Here is a 17,640-nt window from a genome sequence, read left to right as displayed (position 1 = left end):
TTAATCAACACAACGTCACTATTCCAAATCTTTAACCTTACTGATAGACAAATCGGTATGGCGCAAAAGGGTGCTGATTATACAATCTTGAGCATTGAAAAACTAGAAAGATTACCGTTGACAATGTCAGAACGACCTGTCAGTGAATGGATAATCCACGGAATCATAAATATTCCAATCTCAACCTTCAGGTTTCAATACTGCCAAAAATATATACAGGCTGGCATGTACGAGAAATTGGGAAAGGGGTACCTTAAAACAACTTGGAACCTGCCCTATTCACATGCATGTGTCAGTAATAAAGGACAGAAAGTGTTTCTTAGTGGCAACAATTGTGCTATGTCACTAAGCGGCACGCTTCTGTGTAACGGAATTAGTTTGCATGGAGCCTGTGAAGGGAATTCATACAACCTTTCATGTCACCAGCAAGGCGCACCTGCAACTGAAATAGAACCATTCTTTCAAAGACTCTATAATGGGAGTTACATTCTTATTGTAGACCGCAGATGTTGCAGTCTTATGCCCGGGACTCCTTATCTAGTAACTACAACGGCGAAGGTCAAGTGCTGTGGACGTTCTTTATTCCCCAGCTCCTTTCCAGACAGGGAGGCAAGGGCATGGCCCAATTTGAAAATTACTTCTATTCGAATAGATACTTTAAGCAGAATGAAAACAGTGCTTCTTCAGACGCCTACAAGGCTCACGTCATCAAAAGAAACGTATGATCTACAAGTCGCAAGGACGACTGCAGAGATACATACATTATTATCAACTAATTCCCCCGTACATTTCGCGGAAATCCTAAGCGAAATCTTAAATATTTCTGATACCACTGGGGTCTCAAAGGTATTTAAGACAGTATTTTCGATGGCATTAACACCATTCAAAGCCATACTGGGTATTTTTCCAGATTTCGTCCATTCGATTTTTGGCGGACTTCCCCTGATCCTGGGACTGATTGCAGGAATCCTATTCCTAGTCCTTATTTTTCGTTATGGCAACCCATGTCACAGATCAAACTCTCGCGACAATGGAAGATACGATCCTAGCCATTGGATACCGGGACCGGATATCAAAAATCCTGGGACTCTCCCGGCTTAGAGACCTGAACATGACTTGGTTTCTATCATTTCGACCAATGTGGCAAAGGTGTGTTTTACCTGTACTAAGGTGTCTGCTATGCGGAGAAGAATGCGTGTTAGACACCTGTCTGACGCTACAATCGGATGCGCCAGTGGATGCAGATACACTGTTGGTTCCTACCAAGGTTCACGCTTTGTGCTGCCCTCAAAGGCTGCCAATCCTGATGACGGCATTCCTGGAATCTTCACCACTACGATTGAAGAGTAGTGAAGTTCAAGGTGAAAGCAGCATCGAACAGGTACAACCTTCTGTCAGCAATGCGAATCAGAATGTCAATGGAGACAATCATGCGCACGAATGCATGGTTACCCCTATTTCCGACTTAGTGGAACTTTCCCATGAAGCTGTTGACAGTTTTTTCGAAAGCCTGAATGATATGATGTTCTCTCCAGAACAGAAATAGAGACTTTTGAGTAAACTCGCACATGGCGTTCCCTGAATTCGGCCTTCAACTTTAAAAATAAAGTCACAGGAACAATTTCACTCCAGCTCACGGACAGCAATATTTTTCAGCAAGCCCCTTAAAATATTTTTCTACATATTTTTTTCCGGGACACTGATCTTCTGCTTAAAGTAAGAAACTATTCCTAGAGAACTAAAATTTCTATTTTTAGATACTTTATAGACTTTAGCTGCTCGCTGGGATGTTCACGAATATTTTATTATGTGATGAAATGGTCTCGAACTTCCTTTCTGTATAGCTATATTAAGAGCCATTTCATGTGTATTTTTCAAATACCAAATTAGCAATAATGCATAAAAATGCGTGTTTACTTTTGCATTTAATTCATAGCTTAAGTGCACACAATATATATGACTGCAATTTTTCAGTATATTTGAAAATTTCGAAATGCATTTATGTATTTTGGGGTGGTAAGGTATACACTATACTCTATAGTATGTTGTACTATGTTATACAATGCATAGATTAGTAGATATGACCATAGTTAGCGTGGAGTGGGTGTCGTGTATTTCTATAGGTTCTGAATCGATCCCCCTATTCCTGACCCTATTCTGGTTAAACTAACTATCAAGTTAACTAACAGTCAGCCCATGAGGCAAGAACAGCCCCCATGATGCAGATACCGTTATCTGACGCAGTCACACTACGGCACAGGAACGTGTTATCTGATTAGGTCATAACGCTTGAGATCTAATTAGACAAGCGACATTCCTCCAGCCCCTGATAAGGCATACGACGTTCTCATAACAAATCAAACCTATGACAACCTGGAAAATCCGTGCGGCCATTGTTTTGATTTCACAGAGAACTTTAGTAAAGAATGTGCTAACGAGCAAGTCGTATGACATCTTTATTGGCGTATCTATGTCCATCCTTACGTCAATCTCGGCACCTTTAAGGTATAAATATTGCCGATCTTGCCCTATGCAAACACACGCGTGGTGACAAGACGGAGCAGCCATACTTGCCGAAGCCGAGAGCAGAAGCAGACCCCGCTGGCGCAGCCCCGCCTTCCTGACGCGCTGAGAGACGCGCTGCTATCTCAAGCCGAGAGACCCAGCACCGGCGCTTCTGGGCAGCCCTCGCAGGCAGCCTGGAATATCGAGAGCAGAGAAAGAGATACCATTCCTCATTCATCCTAACTTCCAGGTACAGAACTGAATAACCCCTCACAGAGAATTCTTTAGTTATTCACTTGGCAAAAACAAACTTAACTTAAACTGTAACTTTCTATTCCCGCCCATGCATTAGACTTAGGTCAGGTACACGGGGTAGGCGTATTTAGAAACACCAGTTGAGTACGTTTAGTCAAATGTATATGTGTATGTAAATATATTTTAATCATTTTAAACGTCATATGGCTCAGAAACCATATCAATGTTTTTACAGTATTATTTTATACTATTGCTTTTAATGTATGCACTTTACTTAACTATAAGTATTGCAATAATATCGATCCATTTCTCATGTATGAGAAAAGAGACTGATCAATAAATAACACCCTTTTATTGAACACGCCCGTCTCTTCCTTTTCTCTACATTCTGATGAGACTAAGAATGCACGTACTGACTGAGTAAAATAATTGCCTTGTGCTCACACGACTCTCGAGATTGACTCTTGATTAGGGGAGAGCAAAGTTGTCATGTTCTATGGTTGTCAGAAACTAAATCCCTTCTTGTCTAATCAGGGGAGTTAATTCCTTCCTTGAACATTCGAGAAAGTTTCTAGCGAACTCTGAGCTTAGCTGGCAAACCCAAAAATTAAGTCTAGTATCGACAGTAGTAGACCTAGTTAACGTCTGGCCTAGGCCTTTACTGCTGTAGGTACTATTCCAATGCGCAGAGCCTATTGGGAAAATAGGAGCTACACTACAAGCTGATATCTATTCCTGGCCGGTGGGACGGGGGGTGCGTTGAAAGGCTCCTTACTCCTTCCCCTATCTTTATTTATAGTCTTACTCTTATCCTCCTCCCCGACAAGGCTCTCCAAAAGAACAACTATCTCTTCCTCTTGCCGAGGATATGTGTGTGAGTTCACTGAGGCAGGACTTGCTCCTAAGTCCATGCCCTTGTCCCGTAACAAACTCTGCAACTCACATAATGTCCCCCCACTGCACAGTTTTAGCACAACAGTACCCCTCGAGTTCTTTAACACTTGATCCCCCTCCTTGCCCCCCTCCTTAGATAGTGCGCGGAAGAGAAAATTGTTAATTAGAGGCGAACTGAGGCTTACTCTTGTCAGCAACCGCCTAGCATGCCCCCAAGCACAAGCCCAGTCACCTGGACCCCGCACTGTACCGCCAGAACACCTCCTCTCCTTCGACGGTACGATGCCTGCTCCTGTCGCTTCACCGGCTACCCTTCCGGCTTCCTTTTCCACCATGAATCTGGGCTCGGGTAAGGGAAGGAGCCTGTACACACTCATACCACACCGCCTGAGAGCGTTTTGCAACTACCTCACCTGCCAGCTTCCTTCGCGTCCCGACACCGTCACCGTCTCTCCTGGGTCCTAGTGCCGGGTGTGCTCAGAAGGGGTGCGGACGCCGCCACTTGCTCGTTTCTCCGTAAATGAAGGGTAGAAAGAAAACAAAAGGAATGCCTCATCAGAAAAACCGCCTCATAACGAACCACTAAATCGTCCGCTCTGTCCTCACCGTTTTAGAGCTTCTATCGCTGCCTTCTCTTCGGGGAAAACCACCTCCCGGTCTGGAGCTCCCACGGCAGACGTCAGCCTGCCGCCATGTTCCTCCCAAAAAAAAAAGCGTTATGATGCTAGTTCCATATATTTTAAAAAACCTTTATTTGTGAAGATGTCAGCACTCAAATACGGGCCTCCAACCATATAGGCCGGTCACGGAGCAGACAGGAAACGCATGAGGTAAGGAGAGATTACACTGTAGTATAGAAGTACGTAACAGGCGAGCCATTTAATTAAAAACTAAACGTGACTAACGGTTGCAGGATCAGTGAAGGTTTAATTTTATAATTGGAAGTATAACAGGATCAGTTACAATAAAATCGTCCATACGCACACCATGGGCGAATATCATGAGTAACATTACTTCGGAGCTACAATAATACAATAATCAATAATGAATAAAAACCCACATCAATAGGGTTGTCCGCATGCCCAGTCAGTACCCTTCCCCGCCCGCCGTGTGCACAAAGACCGCATACATATCCCATAACATCAAGGCTAAGCAACTAGAATGTCATAAGGAGTTGCAAGTCCCGCCTATACTGGCGCCATTTTGGTTGAGGCCGGGCAGGTCCAGAGTATAGTCCAAAATGCCTCCAATAACTAGCGGGCAGACCAGAACCCCTTTCGGCAGTTCAAAATAAATTCCGTTAACGCCAACGGAAAGGACAGGCGGCATGAACCGTGACTTAAAGGTGAGGAAGGCAGAATCTTCCCTACCGGGCCACGCTGAGGTCCCACCGGAACTGATCGAGTTGGTAGTCTACAGTATCTCTTAGTAATTTAGGACAAAAGCTGGCATTAGCATGAGAGCACCGCCATCTCGTGACAACGTCGTGGCCCCTCCGGAGAGCGGGACAGCAGGCGTATCCCTACGTCGATGCACTGAATCATCCTCCCTCACGGCACCAGATGAGGGTAAGGCGGAGGTCACCCCCACCGGAAGCCCGCGGGAGTCGGGGGCCAACGACTTCCGTAGAATCTCTAGAGCTGAGAGAACGTCTTCAAGAGTGGGGTTCATGCCCGAGCAGGCAAGCATCCGAGTTCCATGGTAGCCCAGAGCCATCTTAGTGGACGAGGCCCAAATCTGGGGAGCCGGCCGCCATCTTGACAGTCCCACAGCAGCTACCCTTCACCACGGCCACCGGAGCGGTCCTCCCCCCGGTCAGCCAGCCGCGGGGGATCCGCAAGTGGAACGCGAATGGCAGTCTTGGTGCAGGAGAGGAACCTCCATCTGGAGGTGGAGGGGGCTGTCCGCGCCGCCTCTCTGCGGGCACCCCACGCCATCTCCTGGCGCAGGTATACAAGATGGCTGGACCAGGCAACAAAAGGGGGAGCCATCAGCAAGGCATCCCCCGCACACAACTTGCTGGACACCACCTCTGGACGACCCGGGGACGGGCCTCGGCGCGTTGTGTTGCCTCCGGCGTATTCGCACAACGGTCCCTTTTGGTCGGCCTCCATCCTCCACCCCAGGCCGCCACCGATGTCGCCTCACCGGCTGATGACTGCAGGCAAGGCCCCGGTCTCCACGTGCTGGAAGCCTTATTTTCCGGACTAGCGTAGCTGCGGATCTGCTGCATTTCGGAGCCCCCAGGACGGATGGTAGGTATAAGGTTTGTCGTTATTGGGCAGGGTGGGTGGCAGGATAGACACGTTTGGGCAGCGGGGTCGGCGGAGCCGAGCTACCTTGCGGCCATCACGGTGTCGAGCTCGGCTCCTCCCACTAGTTTCATATTTCTCATGAAGGGCTGTTCCTAGTGTTTCTTTTTTAGCGGGGTCAAAAAAGATCCCATCAGTGGCCTATTGACTTTGCTTGATTCCTTTTGTTTTTCCTAGCGATTTTTATGTCATAGTTTATTGGAAAGATACAGCGGCTAATCCGCATTTTATATACATGTCCTTTTTATTAGGGGTGCCCTCCGGTGGAGTCGGATGGTCTACCTCTAATAAACGGTCCGGGTTGAACCAACTACTGAACAATGGGGAGAAGATAGGCATGACGGGTTACAATGGGGACAAAAGTCTGCACTACCTATCCTTCACTACTTTGCGAAGACTAGGCAGAATATTTCTATTCTACAGTATTCGCAAATAGGGAATACCCAAAGAGAGAACTAATTCCAAACAGTCAATGTTCGGACAAACAATCAATCAATCAAATGAGGAATAAAATAGGCGCGACGGGTTACAACGGGGGCAAAAGCCTGCGCTACCTACCCTTCACTATCTGCAAAGAGAGAGGGAAATTCCTGTTCCTCCCCGTTTGTAGGCAGAGAAGATCCTTTCAAAGAACCAATTTCGAACAGTTAATGCTCGAACAAACAATCAATCAATGGAGAGGGAAGTAGGCGCGACGGGTTACAACGGGGGCAAAAGCCTGCGCTACCTACCCTTCACTATCTGCAAAGGGAGAATACTCCTATCCTTCCCCGTTTGTAGACAGAGAATCTCTCAGAACCAAACAATCAAATGCGTAATACTAGTATTTTCCAAGACAATCAAACAATCAATTCCCAATTCGTCGTGTTACACGACCTTACCCGGACCGCATGGACAGTTTCTCGTCTTCCGCTTCCAGCGCCTGATCGTCCTCTATTCTCCGTAATTGCTGTGGCACTCCTGATGGTTCCCAGTCAGGACCGTAGATCACTCGAGAGAGGTCTGCTCGGAACCGGTGAAGTTCGGATGATCGGCTGCCAGACGAGGGTCTATCGGGCAGGTGCACTCCCCGATCGTTGCAGTCGTTCACTCTGTCGTTGGGACCTCTCCCACTGGATCCACGTGTCACTGATGGGCCCCACGTTTGGGACGCCAATTGTAAAAAGGCAGGGCCGAATTCGACCAAGAACCCTTCAGTATTTGCCCGGCGTTAGCCGCCTCTCATACCATTCAATATTACCAAACAAAGAGGCAGGCGCTGGAGACTGGAAGGCAGGAAACAGGAGTTTATTCAGACGGAATCAGAACACGTCAAATCAGACAACAGGGTATCTTCTCGAGGTGCTCTAACCGCATCTCTGAGGCCTGGCCTCTTATACACAAGTTTATGGCTTTATTACATTTATGACATCCGTGGTATTGCTTTGAAGTACGAAAAGGCATCCTTGGAATCCCCGGTTCAGGCTCGTTCTCACACATATCTACAGTAGGGGTCCCCACCCAAATCTCAGCATGATGGCTATCGCGCAGCTGGACATTCCGCTGGAAACAGGAATGCGGGCGATCGGTCGGATCTAGGGGTGTGAAGGCATTGATTAATCCCCGCTCCTTTGATGTGAGGCGAGGTCCTACTGTAGGGGGCAATAAACTGCATCTGTTGGGCTAGGTGATGGCCTGGGATCAGGCGGGACAATCGGGCAGGGAGGAAGAGGCTATCAAAGGGCCTGTTCTATGAATGAGATGAAAGAGTGAGGGGGTTCAGCACGGGATGTGGCTCGGAGACAGGGTCGAGCTGGAGGTGCGTTTATGGCCCAAGCAGGAGAGACCGGGGGCTGTCGGGGCGCGGGGGGGATGCTTGAGAGGCCGGGGAGTGAGGGGGAGAGAGACGCGCAGGCTATTGGCAGTGGGCAGAAAGGCTATGGCACACAAAATGGCTGCCAATTACATGCATGAAGGGGCCTAAAAGGGACAAGATGGCGTGGCCACTGTTTCACGATTTTCACTTTACTTTCAACAGTGGCTGTGGTGAACATAAATGAACGCCGCTTATGTATACCTAATTTAGTCATTTTCCACACCTTGGAACCAATTCTGGTGTTCCTGATATGTTAATGGTATTGCTAAATCTTCATTAGCTCTGCATTGACCTGGTAGTGCAGCTGGTGTGTATGTGTGAAAATGTTGTGTAGTACCAACGACTGCAGGAAAGTAGACTCATGGGTAGAATACCTCTGTTTTATATTCTTCATGGACCTTAACCACGAAGGTAACATCTCCCCCTCCAACAGGGAGCGCTTGTTGTAATAGTAATGCTGTAACAGCATGTCTGCAGATAACAGGAATGATAGCTGCCATCGTCATTTTTAATTAATGGAATTCAAAGAAAGAAATATACTATAGTGGGGTAACCTTTTTAAATGTTCAAGCTTGAACAACCTACAGACTAAAATAGGGGTTTCCTATTAAGTTGAGGAGGATTAAATTTCTTAACACCATGGATGTCTCCGTATGAGGTGAAAAAGAGACTTTGAGCACACACAAGAACTACTCAGGAGACCCATCAGACCTAGAACGTTGGTGGCGCCATGTAATACGGTTCCTTCGAATTAAGAAGGACTGTGTATCTGGACAACATATACTTTAGAATATGGCCACTTAGTTCACACTCACCATCATATAATGTTGCCATGGATCCTAGCTAGCTCACAATGCCCCATCTGAGCCCCTATTCTTACCAGGGTTCCAGATGGTATCAACAACCTTGAAAATTACTACCCATTTACTGCCCAAGGATAACGTGGAAACAGATCTAATATTTTGTGGTTTACTTTTGCATACCCAAGGTAAACACAAGAAAGATACGAATTGTTTTTTGAAACATTTATTGTAATAATTGTATTCTTTTTTTTTTTTTTCTTTTTTTTTTTCCTCATTTTCCACCATGGTTTACACAATAAGGTCAACAGAGAACGAAATACTGCCACAGTAGGACTGGATGGGATGGCCAACCATTAGGTCAGCCTAAAATAGGGGTTTCCTATTAAGTTGAGGAGGATTAAATTTCTTAACACCATGGATGTCTCCGTATGAGGTGAAAAAGAGACTTTGAGCACACACAAGAACTACTCAGGAGACCCATCAGACCTAGAACGTTGGTGGCGCCATGTAATACGGTTCCTTCGAATTAAGAAGGACTGTGTATCTGGACAACATATACTTTAGAATATGGCCACTTAGTTCACACTCACCATCATATAATGTTGCCATGGATCCTAGCTAGCTCACAATACCCCATCTGAGCCCCTATTCTTACCAGGGTTCCAGATGGTATCAACAACCTTGAAAATTACTACCCATTTACTGCCCAAGGATAACGTGGAAACAGATCTAATATTTTGTGGTTTACTTTTGCATACCCAAGGTAAACACAAGAAAGATACGAATTGTTTTTTGAAACATTTATTGTAATAATTGTATTCTTTTTTTTTTCTTTTTTTTGTCCTCATTTTCCACCATGGTTTACACAATAAGGTCAACAGAGAACGAAATCCTGCCACAGTAGGACTGGATGGGACGGCCAACCATTAGGTCAGCCTCACCAATCAGTAATTTCACTGCCTCCCGGACCCTCGAGCAAGAAACCATTAAGGAGCGAAATTGCTGCAATTGTATACCGACAACTAGGACCGGGCCGGTATACATAGGTGCACAGGAAAGGGAGAAGAAAAACCAAAGCAGCGTAATCATTGGACCATGGGGGAAAAAAACAACAAAAAAAACATCATCGAGTTCACTGTTGCATTCACAATTGTATTCTTGTATAGAAAGAGTGGGCTGCAATTATTAGGCAGAAGAAACAAAGCATTGTTACCAGCATTACAAAAAAGGTGAAAAAGATAAACAGTTCAACCATTATAACGTTACTATGTGATTGTATGATTATATGGTTATACTCCTACCTAACACTACCTGAGCTATCAAGAGCATAGCGGGAGTACCCTCTGCCAGATGCCTTGGGAAAGCCTAAACCCCCATACCTGAGTGTAATGTATCATGAAGCCGTCCTGTGCAGAACAGGATTTTGTCCTTTGCAGGTTAGGGTTAGAGTCAGCAGGATTGCATGACAGCCACAGTTATTGTGCTCCAGGACAATTCAAGCAGAAGTGCTGCTCTGCCGAAAGTAATGAAAAGGCTGTATATATTATAAAATCACTGTTCCAATCGTACTGTGTCAAAGGTGCAGAGCTGCTACAATGGTTTGTCTAGAACCAAAAGCTGTCCCCAACCGGACAACCAAATGCGAGGGCATCATGTTCTATGTGCCTTGCCTTGGACAGAGTGTAAGAATACAATTATAATAATGTTTGCTACGAAATGAACTGCATGTATAATGATTTTTCAGTACATTATCATGTAAGCGCAAAGCATATACATAAGCCACCATTTGAAAAATATTTCAAGCTAAAAACGGGAACTAAAATGGAGGCTTAGAACAGGCCCCGGTGTGCCTCACAACACTACTGCAGTTCTGTCTGAGGCCTTTCCATGTTCAAAGATGGGGTGCAACCTGGGTACACATGGGTGAACAACCTGTGTGCACACAGGGTGCTTCTCTCTTTGGTTGGTCTCCAGCTTCCTAGGTGTGAGGTCGCACAGAGTCAAGAGAAGGGAGCCCATGACAATGAGAGTGCAAGATGCAACTGTGCTGTCACGCCACTATTCATTTGCAATATGTTATTGCAAGTGAGTAGCAGTGCACTTTTCTTATTATTAACTCATTCTGATGTAAGAACATGCCTATAAAAAGAAAATAAACCTTCACAACTAATAAAGAGATTAACATCTGCCATTAATCATATTTCACCCGCACATAATCCCAGATAATGGTGAAGCTTCTTTTAAGAAAAGCCATGCTCACTGTATTGCACAAGTTGACACCACTGCGGGTCATGTCTAAAGCCATAGTCCCATTACTCTGCTTTTTAGAACTGATGCCCATTGGCATATACACTTTAGATACACTCTCCACTTTTCCCTCTCTCATTTATTCCTCAGACCATCTAAGTTATTTTTGAGCTACAGATTCATGAAGCATTAGGATGCCTTTTGGCCAATGTTCACTGCGTAATAATAAATATCTTTACGATAAGATGTCATTTGTTCACCATGTCTTGTAGGCCATCTTTAGTCTATTCTTGAGTTTTGGTTCAACTTCATTTTGGATTCTTTACATTATAGGATTTGTACTTTTGATACTGTTAATGTTTGGCCTACAATAACGACAGTGCGTCTGGCGGTACTGGCTAACAGACACAGGACATCTTGTAGGTGAACTTCATATGACTGAGCCAGCAGCCACCTATGAGCTTTTACCTCTTCATGGTGTACAGCGTTTTTTTTTTGTGTTATAATTTTTTATTGACATTTTGAGAAAATTACATCATAAAAGCATATATGACAATTACTAAGCACCAATAAATAAGACTTACAACTATAAAGATAAATAGCAAGGTATACAATTGAATTAATATGGTGTGAGAGACGTTAAATATTTAAATAATACAAGCAACATATATAAGAATTATAAAAGTCTTAAAGAATGGTGTACAGCGGTTTTACCATTAGATGCTCTTTAAACCTCCTCCTCTGGCACACCTATCCACAAGGCCTGGCTAGTTTTACCTATGGAGGAGCTAGTTACATTACCTTGTTCACATTTTTAAACATACTCTAAGGACAGCGGGCATGTTTATCATGGGTTTGTTTCACCCTTGAACCAAGTACGGTAATGCCAGGGCGACCAAAACCTAGATGAGATTTAACAAGGTGGCCTTGCATGGCTTGGTAAATGTGTAGTAATGCAAGGAAGGCAGCGCAAGTGGCTGTCTTGCATTACTTTACGTGGTGGAGTGATAGAGCGCAGTGAAATTCCGGAAATTGTAGGGGTACATTATATTCACGAATTGTCCATACACACATATATTCTTATGTGTGTTAATGTTAGCTTGTAAATTGTGTTGTAATAATTGGTGGTAAATGAAATGATAGAATGAGTGGTGCCATACAAAAAAGTAAAATGGCATTTAGATGGAATCATGTAGTTTTCGATGTTCATTGCAAATGCCTAACAAAGTAGCTCATATGTAATGTAATGCATTAGATTTAAACATGCACCATATTAAAGTCTGCACACGTACAGTTGATTAATTGTGCCTTAAATGTGATTAAATGTAGTGCTTGAGGATTCATCATTTATAAATGCGTGTTAATTTGATGTCAAATGCCTAGATGGAGTAATTGCACTTTCGTGCTGTGAAAGGCCTATTCGTATTTCTTAGCTGAATTTGTAGGCCTGAAATGAATTTTCCCCTGGTATAGCTCTCATTTGGAGGCAATCAGCAGAATTCATGTGCGTGCAAGGTTGTTCTATTCTCGTGTCTCTTTTGCAGGTGCAAGGACATCTTCCTTGTTAGTTAGACTAACACCTTTGTTTTAGCAGTTATTTATCGAAGAGACCTGTTACAAAGTATTCAGGAATGCCGATAATTCTGAGCCGATATTCTTCCGTGCTGAAGAAGCCTGGGACCCAAGGACACACCAGCCGTTGCTGGACCGAGTACAAGTTTTGGTGGAAAATTACCTACGAAAGGTGCACGGCCAGAGGAGGTGTTTCAGGGGTGTGTTCTGTCAATGGTGCATTTTGTATTAGGGACAGTTCCCCGAGGGATGAGTTAGCAGAGAGCCGTTAGGAGGATAGAAGGAAGGGATTAACTCTTAGAAGGAAGACTTAGAACGAATTCTGTAGTTTTGGCTACTGACCCTTACAACGTGAGTGTACTTCTTAGGAAGTCTTCACGAACTGACACCTTTTCTTGATCGTGCCTGGGAAATGTTAAGTAGAGATGCCCTGTTAGTGATAATGTAGGGATAGATTAACGGATTTCTTTTGCAGCTACTAATGAAGACTAATATAGACATTGCACCAGTTATTGCTTGTTTGGTATTTTTGGAGTTGCTCTTTCTTTTTATGTTGCACCGGATTAGACTGATTCGTAGGATGAACTTTGTATTAGTGCCTATGTATTTTTACAACCTCGTCATGAGGTGCTTGTATGTTCAGTGATTTTTGGCTTTGTAATAAAACCCTTAACTTGAGATCTGGAGTCAGTGATCCTTTCCGAGCTTTACTCAATTGGTCCATGCTTGCTGTTAAGAATATATTGTTTCTCCCTTTACACTTCCCAGCAGGTAATAAAGGTCCAGTCGACCGAAGATTCCTAGTAAACTTTTATATTGGAATCCAGCCTTATCAGTAGCGTTTCATGGATGGAGTGTAGTTGTTCCCACGCATTAACCCTTCTATTCTGAGGCATTCCCAGATTTAAAAACACCTGGGAATGCATCAGACTTTGGAAGCCTTGCCACCAGAGGCACACCGAGTAGAAATATCTTTAGTTCTAGTCGTTGTTTCCTCTCTCTAAGTGTGCTGCATTCTACAGCACACTTAGAAAGAGGATTGTTTTGTGTTGAAGGTGTTCCTTCCTGCACAAAAATAATCTTGCAGTTAACGCAGACACCGTTGCTCCATGCCGCAAAGGTGCAGGAATGTGTCATATCCTAATGGATATGGCCCATTCCTGCCCTCCCTCTTTCACATAGTGCAGCAAGGGTTCCTGCTGCTTTGCGCTGCATGAAAGGTTGATAAATCTGGCCCATAATGTATACTGTGTAGATTCAAGCACTTCCATGCTGGTTGCCAGACTCTCCATCATTTATCTCTCAAATGAAAGACACTCTCAAGCTGGCTGAGTGCCATGCTCAGTTTGTTCACAGACACTGAATCATTATGGCAAAATGTAATGAAACTTTATACACATACAGCCAGATTGTAAATGCTCACTCTTACAGGTCTTCATGCTCTTTACCTAGTTGCTCACTCACACCAGTTATTTAACATTACTCCCCGTTGTCAGACAATGCTACATCAACACATCCTGAATCTTGATAATATTCCCTAGAGGTGTAATACAAACATTCAAGGATTTGGAAGGTATTCCTTGAGGCACCACTGCGTGTGTCAGCAGATGTGGGAATGGTTTCCTCTAATATATATCTGCAGGGTTGGACTGATCTTTAGGGCAATGAGGCAGTGCCCAATGGGAACAGATTATACCCACTGGTGGCTCGATATGGCCTTGTGCCTCGCCGCCCAGCTCTTGGATCCCTTGGGATCCAGTCCATCCTGTCGAGCTGAAGGCACTTTTTAAGGGTCCTTCCTTCAGGAGTAATGCCACCCAGGCAGGACACAGCAAGCAACATCTGTGCCCACGAGCAGCCCAACACGTTTGTGCCCACGAGCAGCACTCTGCTCTCCCTAGATACCAGCTCTAAGCATGAGTGCCTAAAAACTACTGTAAAGGTCCATTCATGCTCTCACATAATAATGCAAAAAACACAGTTGATGGATAGAATGTAGAACAATGTCATACATTCACCCCAGTACAGAGATCTGGGCCTAAATCCATCGTTTTTTGCACTCCACACCACCCTGGGTTAGACACTGGCTATATGCAAATCAGCTCTGACCCTGTGCCTCATGGGAACAGTCCAAGAAACCTGTCCTTGGATGCTTGATTCCGGTCTGGGAAAGACATGGCTTGGTAGTTCGGACTGGACTGTTCCCATGAGGCACAGGGTCAGAGCTGATTTGCATATAGCCAGTGTCTAACCCAGGGTGGTGTGGAGTACAAATAAACGATGGATTTAGGCCCAGATCCTTGTACTGGGGTGAATGTATGACATTGTTCTACATTCTGTCCATCAACTGTGTTTTTTGCAATTTTCACCCCGAGTGGGCTGGGTATGCTCAGACGTGAGTCCCAGGCTCTCCACACCACTGGAGTCAAGCTATCCAGGCTGATGAAGGCTGATAGCCAGAAACCGGTCCTTGGATGCTTGATTCCGGTCTGGGAAAGACATGGCTTGGTAGTTCGGACTGGACTGTTCCCATGAGGCACAGGGTCAGAGCTGATTTGCATATAGCCAGTGTCTAACCCAGGGTGGTGTGGAGTGCAAATAAACGATGGATTTAGGCCCAGATCCTTGTACTGGGGTGAATACTGGGGTGAATGTATGGCATTGTTCTACATTCTGTCCATCAACTGTGTTTTTTGCAATTTTCACCCCGAGTGGGCTGGGTATGCTCAGACGTTTGTCCCAGGCTCTCCACACCACTGGAGTCAAGCTATCCAGGCTGATGAAGGCTGATAGCCAGAAACCGGTCCTTGGATGCTTGATTCCGGTCTGGGAAAGACATGGCTTGGTAGTTCGGACTGGACTGTTCCCATGAGGCACAGGGTCAGAGCTGATTTGCATATAGCCAGTGTCTAACCCAGGGTGGTGTGGAGTGCAAATAAACGATGGATTTAGGCCCAAATCCTTGTACTGGGGTGAATGTATGACATTGTTCTACATTCTGTCCATCAACTGTGTTTTTTGCAATTCTCACATAATAATGTAGCAGCCTGGACGATAGTAGTGGCACCACTAGGTGAAAGAAGCCCGATATATACCATAATGAGATCAGATTGGGACATGCTTCAGGGTAAATGTTGTATTAGTAAATCACAAGCTCATACTTCTAAAGTTCTCTATGCATCATCAATGTACATGCATTTGCGATACTGTATATTGCAAATGACGAAAGTTTAATAAAAAGATTTTCACACAAAAAAATAATAATAATGCCAGCAGCCCATCAGACAGCAGTACAGCACTCAGACATGCAAGAGCCGATCAGCTCATCAGTCCTTGCAGTATCCTTCCTTCCTGGGGAGGAAACGTTGTTAACTTCCTTAAACACGTACTACTTGGTACTCAACAAACATATTTCTGTATCCAACTGTTAACACAGCATGACCAACTCATTCGAACTTTTTTAAATTGTAGAGTAATATTGCCAATTTACATAACAGCCCATATTTATGTATCCAACTGTTAACGAAGCATGATCAACTAATTCTAACTTTTTAAAACTGTAGACTATTATAGCCAATATACACAACAGCCATTCTTGACTTTGTAGTGAATTTAAAATAGATTTATGAGACTTATGTTTTCGCATGTCCAGTTAAAGGTTCAGTCTTCAGCATGCTACGGTTGTGGTGTAGTAAGCGTCCACAGCCTAGCTGCAGTACTCTGCAATGGAAGGGAATTCTGTTGCTGGGTGGCAACTCACGCTTTCCTCAGCTTCTAAGAAGGAAGGTTTCCGGGGGCTATAGATAGAGTATTGGAAGTAGTTGTTTGCAAGCATGGAGGGGCTTTTATGAAGCTCGTCGTCGACAATGTCGAGGGACACCAGGTATATGGCTATGGTCGTAGGTGCCAATACTATTCGCTCCACAAAGCCTTAAGTTCCTTTCTTTTTCCCGTCTCTTGGTCCATGCTAATTGCACGCGCCCAGAAGCCCCATTTGTGTGGAAAGCTGCGCTTTACTTCTGTGAAGAAGCGCTAGTGTAGCACTGCGCCCGTGTACAGCTGGCAGCACCAGCCTCTCGCTCGGTCCCCGGTTGGTGAAGCGAGGGTAATCACTTGATCCGTCAGCAGCAGCACATGACAAGCAGCTGAGAGTAATTAGCTGCTCCGGCGCGAGCTGGGTGGGAGACAGGGCTCTGGGGGACGAACTGCCGCCGTCCGAGCATCCAGTCCAAGAAATGCGCTTGTGCGGTGATTAACATGCGGCTGTAGACTGTGCCTCATAATTACACTCTTCCCTTCCCTCTGGCAGCTCCTGGGATGAACACGGACACGTTTTGTGTGGATGCACCGATAACCTTTTTTTAAGTGCGCCGAACCGTGGACACTGCGCGAGTATCTGGGAGGGGTCGAGTCTTCGCCGTGCTGTTCATCTGAAGCCAAGGTAAGCACTGTTATTTTTATTTACATCATTCTCTGGGCCCCTTCTGAAATTAATCTTAATGCTCTGGTAGGTGTTTGAATGTGTTTTTTTGTGAATTACGCAATTTTGTGATTCTTTCTCATCTCATATACTAGGACACAGTCAAATGTCATAATTGGAGAAATACATGCAATAGTGAGAATATGAGTAAACGTAAAGTACAGCTTGGGGCCCTTTCCCCTTACAATAACTCGTTTTTGCGCGTGTAATTTAAACAACCGTGAATACATTTGAGCTCTACCGCCCTCCCCTTAGTAGACAACAAATACACTTTAAAGTATTTGCTTATGCATTGGGGTCTCTGTGTGGACTTAATGGCTCGGTCGGTATCGGCCCTCTACTCTTTTTTTATAAAGATGAGTGTCAGTAAAACTAAGTTCAGCCCGATTTGTAATTCCAGTTGAGAGAAAATGAGATCATGTCTTGGGATGAGCACGGGACTGAACATCACGCTTTTGCGTTGTAATATCCTCGTCCTGCCCCAGGGGCTTTGGAAGTCTTTTACATGTTCGTTTTCCGCCTCTGTTGACTCTACTGGGGGTTGTGGTTGGCCAACATTTGAAGACTTGTGCCGTCCAAGTTCAAGTTCATTGACATGAAAGATTGTGGACGAGGCTGATTTTTTATCCCCATCAGAGGTCTGATCTCCTTATATGGAAATTAAGTACTCCATTCTGGGCCATTCCTACTAGATTTGATCTCATGTGCATCGCCTTG

General features: G+C 44.8%; 1 protein-coding gene across 2 annotated transcripts in view; it reads left to right on the top strand.

Moving 5' to 3' along the window:
• The window catches only part of RAB27A (RAB27A, member RAS oncogene family), a 533,740-nt gene that overhangs the window by 95,915 nt on the left and 420,185 nt on the right, over window positions 1–17,640 (top strand). For both annotated transcript variants that reach the window (XM_078684858.1, XM_078684862.1), the window contains exon 2: window positions 16,753–16,884. The gene's annotated coding sequence lies outside the window, so the exon portion shown is untranslated. The remainder of the gene's footprint in view (window positions 1–16,752; window positions 16,885–17,640) is intronic.

The sequence above is a fragment of the Lissotriton helveticus genome, chromosome 3_2 (assembly GCF_964261635.1).
Source record: "Lissotriton helveticus chromosome 3_2, aLisHel1.1, whole genome shotgun sequence".
NCBI classification, from domain to species: domain Eukaryota; kingdom Metazoa; phylum Chordata; class Amphibia; order Caudata; family Salamandridae; genus Lissotriton; species Lissotriton helveticus.
This window is presented reverse-complemented; position numbering and strand designations above follow the sequence as displayed.